Source organism: Molossus molossus, unplaced genomic scaffold (assembly GCF_014108415.1).
Source record: "Molossus molossus isolate mMolMol1 unplaced genomic scaffold, mMolMol1.p scaffold_m16_p_21, whole genome shotgun sequence".
Taxonomy (NCBI): Eukaryota; Metazoa; Chordata; class Mammalia; order Chiroptera; family Molossidae; genus Molossus; species Molossus molossus.
This window is the reverse complement of record NW_023425357.1, coordinates 18,955,654-18,966,724: the sequence shown is the minus strand read 5'-3', so window position 1 is coordinate 18,966,724 and position 11,071 is coordinate 18,955,654. Positions and strand designations below refer to the sequence as shown.

General features: G+C 52.3%; 1 pseudogene; it reads right to left on the bottom strand.

The window, feature by feature from the left end:
- Nucleotides 1-7,366: 7,366 nt before the first annotated feature.
- LOC118639128 lies at nt 7,367-7,996 on the bottom strand (annotated as a pseudogene).
- Between the last annotated feature and the right edge of the window lie 3,075 nt (nt 7,997-11,071).

The following is an 11,071-nucleotide window of genomic DNA, read 5'->3' as shown; positions in this document are numbered from 1 at the left end:
CAGGGACAAACTGCATCCGAGGTACGTGTCCTTAGCGGGAACCGAACCTGGGACTCTCTGCCCATGGGCTGGCGCTCTAACCACTAAGCCAAACTGACCAGGGCCCAAAGTGGGCTTTAAATTGTAGCTACAATGCTGCGGCCACACTGACTGAGCCTCTCACACAGGCAACCAGGCCACCTGCTCTCTGGGAGCAGCTCTATGAGTACGTGGATTCTTATTCTTTAATTAACTTATTTTTACTTTTTTTCCCCTTATCGTTGAAAGTATTACAGATGTCCCTCTTTTTTCCACCCATCAATGTGGATTCTTTTGGTTAATTGTGAGCTTTATTTCAGCTGCTCCTGGTGGCTTCTTGCAGGTTTATTGCCCTCCCTCGGAATAATCCACCATTCGTGTGAGACAAAGACTCGGTGACGGTCCTTGACAGAGTCTTTTCAGCTGCATTCAGATGCTCAGCACAGTCTCCCAAGGTTCTGAAGTTCACAGAGTAGACAGGGTGAGCGTGGCTGTAACTCCAGGCGGAACCCAAAGCCATGGACGTTTCTGAGTAACGGTGAGAAGCGAAGCTGGAGATTATCCAGGTGGATTTTTCACTCAGGGCTCAGCTAAGTTATAAATAGAAGAGAGGGAGTTGGCCTGTGTTCCTGGCACTGGGCTTATGACCACTGTGAGATTGTGCTTCTCAGCTTTGTCCCCAAGCCTGGCCTTGTCACTGTGCTCCAAAAGGGAGCTTCCTGAAGACCACAGAGAAGCAGTTGTAGGAGGCAGAGTGCGAGGTCAGGCCAACCCAGCAGCAGAGAGAGATGGATAAATAGAACGTATCATCGCCATACAATGGACCATTGCTCAACCATAAAAAGCAATGAAGCACAGACCCAGTCAAGAGCAGGGATGAACTGGGAAAACGTTACATTCAGTGAGAGAAGCCAGACACGTGCTATTGTATGGTTCTGTTTATATGACATGTCCCGAAATGGGAAATCTAGAGAGACAGAAAGTACAGTAGTGGTTGCCAGGGACTGCAGGGGGCAGATGGAGACTGGCTGAGTGTCTCTTCGGGGTGATGAGTTGTCTTGGAACTGGATAGGGGTGATGGTTGCACAATACTGTGACCGTGTAGCTGCCTCCGAAGAGTGAGACCAAAGCCGACAGAAGCTGGGCAGAGTGTGTCCGTGCAGCATCAGCTAGTGGCTGGAAGGAGGGACAGACAGATGCACTGTTGCCCTGCAGAAGACCCGGGGCCCCACTGGGTAGCCTCCATAAGGGGTCTCTGCAGACGCTGATCTAAGCTCGCAAATCATCAGGACCCAGGGTTTCCTCCCTCCTCGGGCTGGCCATCGCCCGGACATCTGGCACCTCCTCTTTCCTCAATCACAGAGTGAAGGGTGGGGGTGAGGAGGTAGCTCCAGTGGTCAGTCAGCTCCTGGTGGCCAGCTCAGGCCAGCAGGAAGGAAGTTGCAAAGACTGGGTGAGGTGGCTCCAGCATCATCTGTCCTGTCCCCGCTGACAGTTCCATCCCAGGTGGACATGACCTTGGCTTCCTCTACTCTCAACCCCTGTGTGACTGGACAGTTTCCTTAGGAGAAACCAGATGGACTCCAGGGGAGATCCTGCTCCCTGTGCCTGGTAGCTTCTGAGCCTTCCATTCTGGGGGTGCTACGCATGTCACCCCCAGGGCACTCTGGCTCCCAGAGGCCCACAGGGCTACACCTGCCTGCCGAGGACTGGCCTGGATCCATTCTATCTTCCTCCACTCAGCAATGCATTTGACCTTTTATAAAAAACTTTTTAACTGCATTTTGCCTTTTTTAGGTCCCAGAAATGAGGAGGGGATGGAAAAACAACCTAAGACTAATCAAAAATGTAGCTGTCACAACTTAAAATGACAAGATGGCCCGGCCAGTGTGGCTCAGTGGTTGAGTGTTGACCCATGCATGCACCAAGAGGTCGCTGGTTCGATTCCTGGTCAGGGCACATGCCCAGGTTGTGGGCCCGATCCCCAGTGGGGGGCATGCAGGAGGCGGCCAATCAATGTTCTCTCTCATCGATGTTTCTCTCTCTCTCTCAAATATAAATAAAGGAAAAAAATTTTTTTTGATAAAAATAAATAAATAAAACCACAAGATGAAGTCAAAGTTGCAGGGAATGAAAGATCTCTATAGCCTTGATCAGATTTCTCCACCTTCCCCCCCAAACCTCCACCCCCAGCCCCCCAGGTCCACTGAGGGCAACTCTTTCCTCTGAACGCTCAAAGCAGACACCTTGGCTTTAGCCTCAACACCTCACTATCTCTCGGATCCCACAGCCGGCAGGGCTGGATCACAGTTCGCCCGTCCCCAGCCTCCGATCCTCTCGCCGCCGCCGCTCACGGCTTGGCTGGCAGTGTGCAGTTCGCCTGCGGCTCCCTTCTGCAGGAACGTGAGTGCGCCGAGCCTCTCTGATGTGTCCCCACACCCCTCGAGGGAAGCCCCACCGTTAAGCGGTCCCCAAGGCTCCTCTGGACCTGTCCCCTCATCTCCTCCTCTCTTGACACTGCTCTCCCCTCGCTTTATCCTGGCCGCTTTGGTCTCTCTGCTGCTCGGGAACTTTCCAGAAACCATCCACGGTTTCTGCACAGCTCACCCCACTCACCTCCTGTAAGTCTTTGCTCAGACGTCAACTTCTCAGCGAGACCACCCTGACCTGGTACCTGGCTCCCTGCCTCCGATCTGCTTTTTCTGGAGCCCTGGTCACCTCTGGTATATTCCACACTTGCCCATGACACCCCGCATCTCAGGACCGTCTGCCCCAGAACCAAAGCCTCGCCAGGGCCAGGGCCCAGGTGCTTTGTGGTTCCGTCCCCTCTTCTTGCACACGGACCGGCACACACTGGTGGGACGTTGCGATGCTGTGTGTTTCATTATGAAATACTGAAAAAAAAATCATCAAGGAATATATGTGAGGTGCACATATGTGAAAATCCTATTTTTTGATGTCTCTGTCTTTGATTTGTGTTTATGTGTTCTGGGACCTAGCACCCCTACAGGGTGGGCCCCTCTGAATTTCAGAATTCAGTAAAAAGGATCAGAAGATTTCACTTTGCTTAAAAATAATTCCCCGATCTCATTGTTACAAAAAAAAAATACCAACTGACACAGGAAATTCTGATAAAAAGAATACTCTTGACATTGAAAAAATACACAGCCTTAATCTTCAATGCCACAGTTGGTGAATATATCTTAAGTATGGAGGAAACAGAAGATTTTTTTTTCCTGTTGACATATATTTGAACATTTCCACAGACATCAGAGCCAGCATTCTGACTCCTCAGCCTCAAAGTGGAACTGCCCTGTGTATTAGTAGGTGTGAGGACAAGCCGACTCTCGCATACACTTGTCCTGGACCGCAAGGAGCGCCACCCCGAGTTCCACCTCCCGGCACTGAGCAGGGCTGGGAGAGGTGCGTGCATAGGAAGCCGCTCTTGGAATTCTGTTGAGTTTGGAGAGACCTGTGCCCTCTGCAGACATGGTTTTCAGAGCTGCTTACTCAGGCTACTTGGCCTTCCTCTCAGTTTTGGACACAAGGCCACAGGGCACATGCCGCACACACCAGGTCAGGGGCAGGAGGGCAGATCTTCAGAGGGAGATTTGGAGCTGAGAGTTCAATTCTGTACTTCAGAAATGTTCACCACCCTACACAATGTCTCCTACTGTGAGGGCCCATAAACTGCTCCACGCTGCTCCACCATGCTCCACGCTGCTCCATCATGCTCCACGCTGCTCCATCATGCTCCACGCTGCTCCACCATGCTCCACGTTGCTCCACCATGCTCCACGCTACTCCATCATGCTCCACGCTGCTCCACCATGCTCCACGCTGCTCCATCATGCTCCACGTTGCTCCACCACGCTCCACGCTGACCCACACTGCTCCACGCTGACCCTCCCTGCTCCACCATGCTCCACACTGACCCTCGCTGCTCCACCATGCTCTACTTGCTCTACACTGACCCCCGCTGCTCCACCATGCTCCACGTTGCTCCACCACGCTCCACGCTGACCCACACTGCTCCACGCTGACCCTCCCTGCTCCACCATGCTCCACACTGACCCTCGCTGCTCCACCATGCTCCACGCTGCTCCATCATGCTCCACGTTGCTCCACCACGCTCCACGCTGACCCACACTGCTCCACGCTGACCCTCCCTGCTCCACCATGCTCCACACTGACCCTCGCTGCTCCACCATGCTCTACTTGCTCCACACTGACCCCCGCTGCTCCACCATTCTCCATACTACTCTACTTGCTCCACACTGACCCCCGCTGCTCCACCATGCTCCACGCTGCTCCACTTGCTCCACGCTGACCCATACTTGCTCCCCCTCACTCACATCACACACATCAGTAGGATGTGCAGCAGCACAGAGGAGAGAGTGACTTCCAGGGTGGTGCCAGGGAACATATCAGAAAACAGCAGGCACTTGAGCTGAACCTGAGTGGAAGAACAAAGTCTGCGAGCAGAGCCTGAAGGGGAAGGGCACTCCGGGAGAAAGCACAGCGTGACCTAGGCACTGAGGCAGCAGTACACACTGCTGACTGGGGATGGCAAGGAGCACCGAGCTTTCCGAGCTGAGGCACCTCATTCTCTTGCTCCCGAGTGAAGATTTATTTGGTGCCGTGAGCACGTGAGCAGTGGGACACACATCGCAGGGCTTACCCCTCCGTGTGAGAAACAAGCAGTGAACAGCGAACAGGCACGATAACAAGCTAACTGTGGCCCGAGACCGGTCTGGATCCAAGCAGTAGGGGTCGAGGATGGCCGGGAGTTCTGTGGCCAGGGCAGGGGCCGAGGAGGAGGCTGAGCGTGTGAGTGACTCATGCAAATGGCTGTGGAGACAGCGCGCCAAGCAGAGAGCCCTGCACGCAGAGGTGGACGTGGAAGGAGGGAGCTGTGCTCAGTTCCGAGTGTAAGAGGAAGGCTCGGTTGGAACAGGGAAGCGGAGCGTCAAGTTGGTATTTCCCCTCCCAACTCTCCGCACTGTTAAGAGAAGGGATTAGGTGGGAATGGGGAGAAGTGGCCAAATGAGGAGGCTAGTGATGTAATTCCGGCTAGAGATGGGGCTGCCTCCCGGCAGGAGCAGAGAAGATGGAGAAGGGTGTGTGGATGTGGAATATGCCATAGGGTAGGGGCGCTGCCAACAGGACCCAGTGATGCCTGGGATGCAGGGAACAGGGCGCGGGGAGCCGAGAGGGGTTCCCCCAGGCCGGCCTGAGTGCTGGGTGGATGGAGGTGCCGTTTACTGAGACGGGGTTAGTGGGTGCCTTTCAGCAGGAGGGACAAATCCTAAAGGACAAGGTACACTTTATCGCTGGGGTGCAGCTGAGCACCAGGTGAGGAGTGGGTGTTTCAGATGAAAACAGGAGGAGCAGCAGCTTTGAGCAGGTGAGAGAGGGGGTGTCCAGGCTGGCCCAGACCGGCCGTGGGGAGAGGCGGAATCCTGGTTGGCACAGAACGGGCAACCAGGAGGGGATGGGGGGAGTGGACAGGGGCCACTGCATAAACACTGTGGATTTTGTCCCACTGTGGGAGAAGGCCATGAGGAGGGGATTAAGTCAGGCCTGCAGCCCACTCCCACTCAATCACCCAAGAACAAGTGGGAGAAGGGGAGGGGAGGGAAGGAGGGAGGGCCGGCACTTTGTCCGTGAACCTGCAAGCTTCTCACACAGTTGTACTTTTACAAAATGAGAAAATAACATAAAAGCAAAGGGAGGAAGCCTTGAACTTCAAAAGTTGGGCCAGAAAGTCGACACTACAATTCTAAACGACAATGGTGTCGCAGTGAGAGCCCATCCTGCAAAGCCACAGACCTTGACTGCCACGCCTGGCCACCACGCCGGACAGGGAGGGGGGCGCCTGTGGATGTGTTATTGTGCTGCTGCTTTGAGGGCTGAGCTCACCGTCTTTCCGCTCGATGTGTTTGTGATTTCATCGCAGCGCGCCAGGCTCGGTGTGCGCACCGGGAAAACCTGTGTCTCAGGGTGAGGGCCAGTTTTTAGAAAATAAACTGACAACAAAGAACGTCCACCAGGAGACAGAGACGTTTGTGCCTTCAGAGAAAAGACCTATCTCAACATGAAAACGGAGCAGAAAGGTACCCCACCTGTTCTTGGCATTCCTGTCGGGACATGGTGTTACTGTGTGGCGAGGAGAACCGAGCTCAAGATGCTGCGGCCCTTTCTCCCTCCTGGAAGGCTCCTCTGGACACTGGGCTTTTCTCTGACCCAAAATCCCTTGGAAAGGGCACATGGAGAACTGACACATGCCTGCTCTCTACACAGTCCGACTCAGGGATCCCCTCCCGTGACTCATCCCTTCCACACCTGAGAACCGTCTCTCATAAGCCTCAGGAGGTCTGAGCAGGTGCCTCTCACGGATGGAGTCTGGGAATACATCTGCAGGCGACGATTTCTCACTAGATTGTCAAGTTCAGGACTTGGGGTTTTTGCTTTAAGGCTGTGTTTCTTCTTCTATTCCGTTGCGCACATCAGAGAGGGCAAAAGGAAGACGCGGCACGGGCCCCAGAGATCGCAAGAGTCTCAACCCCTCAAGGGAGCCTCAGTTTCCCCGTGAGGACAATCTCATAGAACTTGTTATAACAACTGAATGGGAATGTTATGGTCTCATCCGTGGCCACACAAGGCAGTCACCTGGGGAGCTTTGTAAAAACCATTCCTCAGACCCAGGGTAGTGTAAGCTTTAGGGGTCAGGGCAGGGTCCCCGTGTTTCAGACACACAGTGGGGTGGAGGATTGCTGAATATGCATGAAAACACTCAGCCCTTGCCTGACTGGGAGCACAGGTCGTGGCACACCTGCTGTTGGGTCACCTCTTAATTACCGATCCTAAGTGAGCAGGGACATTGGCTAAGTTGAACAAAAAATGGGACTGTTTTGATCATCTTCCTTTTCAACATCTATCTCGACTCCTTCAAGCCAATCCTCTTTTTTTTTTATCTTCATTCGAGGTCTTTTTTCCATTTTTTGTTCAGACAGAGTGGGAAGGAGAGAGGGAGGCAGAGAGAGAGAGAAACATCGATGTGAGAGAGACACATTGACTGGTTGCCACCCACACAACCCCAACTGGGGCCGGGGACAAACTGCATCCGAGGTACGTGCCCACCTTAGCCGGAACCGAACCCAGGTCTCTCTGAACCGCAGGCCGACGCTCTCACCGCTGAGCCAAACCGGCCAGGGCCAAACCAATCCTCTTTCACCCAGCATCACCACTGAACTCAGTCCTTTAAGATACACACACATTTTATTTTCTTTCTTTCTTTCTTTGTTTATTTATTTATTTTGAAGTTGATCAGAGACCTTTTTTCTGGTCCCTCTCATTCATTAAGCAACCAACACAAATCATTTTCTTTATCTCTGCCTCGAGCAGCAGCAGCTGTATCTAGGCAGAAATGGAAGACACAGCAGTAGAAGACCCTGTAGAGAAAAACTAACAAGTGAGGTCTCTGTTTATTTGGCTTAGGTGAAGTTAGAACAGGAAAAGTATGTAAGTGTGACTTTCCAAGGACTCCATTCTTCAAAGCTGAGGCCTGCAGAGGGCCAGCTGGAGGATACAGGTGAAGGCTCACAGATGCGCCCCCCTCAGCAATCAATCCAAAGGACCTTCCAGAAAAGCAAATTCATCCACAGCTTCTATTGCATTATCCAAATCCCTCCTCTGGAGGGTTTTCCTCTTTCCTTGTTGGGCACAGCAGTAGGCATCTTTTGCAAGAGTCTCCACAAACAGTTCCACGGCTCGTGCCAGAATGAAAATGGCTCCTGTCCTGCGAGCGTGACGTTGGAGGCCGCTTTAACCAACGCCTTCACTTGCGCCAGAGGCAGCCTGGAGAGACGAGCCCCAGGCGCACTCGTCGGAGCTTGGGAAGCGGGACCGCTGCCTCCCCACTGGACCCCTCCTCCTCGCAGGGCACCCTGCTTCCAGCAGCCGCCGCCGCCTCCATCCGGGCCCCGAGGGTGCTCAAGATACACACACATTTTAGTTTAAACCATTTTTTGTTGAGAATGAATGGCCCGTGTCTGCTTCAGTCAAGAGTCGGCTTCTCTTGGTGGCACCTTGTACACGGTGGTGGTACATTTCATGGTGCACCTTGTACGGAGCTAAGGAACGAGGCGAGGGAGGGCCTGTGTGCCTGACCTCTGCTAAGTGACTTCCTCCGGTGACATCTTGCTTCACTCACACCTGTAAGTGCTGGAGCCAACACCCCAGGTGGCTGCGCATCCTGTCGCAGAGCCTCACACACCTGAGCCCGCGAGTGGGTGAGCAAAGTGTTTCTTTCTTTATTTATTAAAAAAAATTTTTTTTCTTTATTGATTTTTTTTTTATCCTCACCTGAGGACATTTTTCCATTTTTTGTTCAGATAGAGTGGGAAGGAGAGAGGGAGGCAGAGAGAGAGAGGGAGAAACATTGATGTGAAAGGGACACATCGAGTGGCTGCCTCCTGCACGACCCAACCAGGGCCGGGGACAAACTGCAACCAAGGTACGTACCCTTAGCGGGAACCGAACCCGGGTCTCTCTGGACCGCAGGCTGATGCTCTAACCGCTGAGCCAAACTGGCGAGGGCTCTTTATTGATTTTAGAGAGAGAGACGGAAACATTGATGAGAGAGAACATCAACTGGATGCGTCCTGCATGCCCCCCCCCCCCACTGGGGATCGGGCCCACAACCTGGGCATGTGCCCTGACTGGGAATTGAACTGGCGACCTCTTGGTGCATGGGTCAATGCTCAACCACTGAGCCACACCAGCTGGGCGCAAAGTGTTTCTTTAAATGGAAGTATAATAGAAACCTTCTGAAGTGTGTGAAGTGCATGAGTATTGAGTGCTCACCTCAGGGGTGTCTTCTGTACATACAAATAAATGCATGTACCGAGCGCCCAGGGTAAGATGGAGAGCTGGGCCGTCCAACAAGGTAGCCACTGGCGGGCCACCTGTGGCCTTTACATTTTAACTCATTAAAATTATGTGCAATTAAAATTCAGCCCCTCAGTCACACTGACCACATTTCAAGTGCTCCATGGCCATTATAGATAGGACTGCTATAGATGGGACAGCGCAGCTCTGATCGTTCCATTGTCACAGAAAGTGTGGTAGGATAACACAGCTCCGGGACACTTCCACGACCCACCCCGCCCTCCCTGGTCCACTGCACCTTTCCCAACCCATCCCCTCCCCCGACCGCCAGAAGAGACCAGCCTCAGGGCTGCAGCATGCTGCCTGGCTGAAGCTGCCACGGGCTGGTTTTGCATGTACAGTCCACTGTATATGGCCCGAGATGTTCACATCCTGATTCCCGGGACCTGGGACTGTGTGACCTTCCACAGCAAAAGAACTTTGCAGGTGTGATTACGTTAAGGATTTTGAGACGATCGATTATCCTGGATATCCAGGGGGTCCAATGTCATCGCAGCATCCTTATAAAAGAGAGGCAGGAGGTCCCCAAGTTGTGGTCATGTGTTAGAACAGTCGTGGGAAACTCTCCTCACGGGCTAAAGCCCACTTCACTCGAGACTCAAGAATGGCAACATTTTCCCAAAAGACAAGCAATCTTTTTGGGTCCAAACCAAACTGCAAAAGATCTCCTTCTCGCCTGGATGCCATAGGTCTCTGGTGATTAAAGCTCTGCACCCACCTGCACCCCACTGTCGGATCCATGCCTCGACCTACGACTCATGAACCCGAACGTTTTTGTTTTGCGGTGAAACAAGCATCACCCTGGGGCCTCTGGAAGCTGGCACCGAAGTGTGTCACGCTGCAGCTGCCCACAGCGCTGTGACGAGCTGGGTGCTCGTGAGCCCCTGCAGCTCTCCAGCGCAGCCTGTGCACAAGGACGGTTAGGGTTGTGTTCTCTCTGGGCAGCTCCCGAGCACCGACTGGCTCACAGCCGGACTGTAAACTGTTGGCGCCATACAAGTTCTGTGACTGGGGAAAAAGCGTAAATCTCTCCTCAGATAAATCCCACTCATAATATAAGTTCTCTTTGATCTTAGATGTTCTTTATAAACTAAAATGAGTACAATTTATTCTTTTAAAAAACTGTTTTTTCTTTATTGGTTTTAGAGAGAAAGGAAGGGAGAGGGAGAGAGAGAGAGAAACATCGATGAGAAAAACATCGGTTGGCCGCCTCCTGCATGCCCCCCACTGGGGATCGGGCCCACAATCTGGGCATGTGCCCTGACTGGGAATCGAACCAGCGACCTCCTGGTAGATGGGTCGACATTCAACCACTGAGCCACACAGCTGGGCAGTATATTTATTCTTTATCTCCCCCAAATGAGATGGAGTTTATCACTGCCCCTTGGTAGACAGAATAGCATGTGCTTATTTTTCTGTGCTGTTTCTCATTGTTTCTCCCACGGTAAGACACTGTTGGAAGATAACGTGATTAGGTTGTTTGTAGCTGCGTCTCTGCCAGAGGGGAATCTTTTAAATGCTCCAAAAACAAAAATACCATTATCAATTAGGATGTTATTCAGCCTTAGAAAGGAAAAGGAAGGACATTCTGATGCACGTCAGAACATGGGTGAACCTTGTGGACATTATGCCGAGTAAAACAAGGTATTCACGAAAGGACAAACACTGCGTCATTCCATTCAGATCGATTCCTAGAGCATCAAAACCACAGCGACAGGAAGTAGAATGGTGGGCGCCAAGGGCTGGGAGGAGGGAAGAATGGGGAGTTATTGTTTAATGGGGACAGGGTTTCAGTTGTATGTGATGAAGAGACCCATGGTGATGCATGGTGGTGATCAGCGCAACATTGTGAATATATGTATGTATGTAATGTATGTATGTATGTATGTATGTATTTATTTATTTATCTATCTATCCTCACCTGAGGACATTTTTGCATTAATCTTCAGATAGAGCAGGAGGGAGAGAGGGAGGAAGAGAGAGAGAGAAATATTGATGTGAGAGAGACACATCGAGTGGTCACCACGTGCACGACCCCAACCGGGGCCAGGGACAAACTGCAACCGAGGTATGTGCCCTTAGTGGGAACCAAACTCAGGTC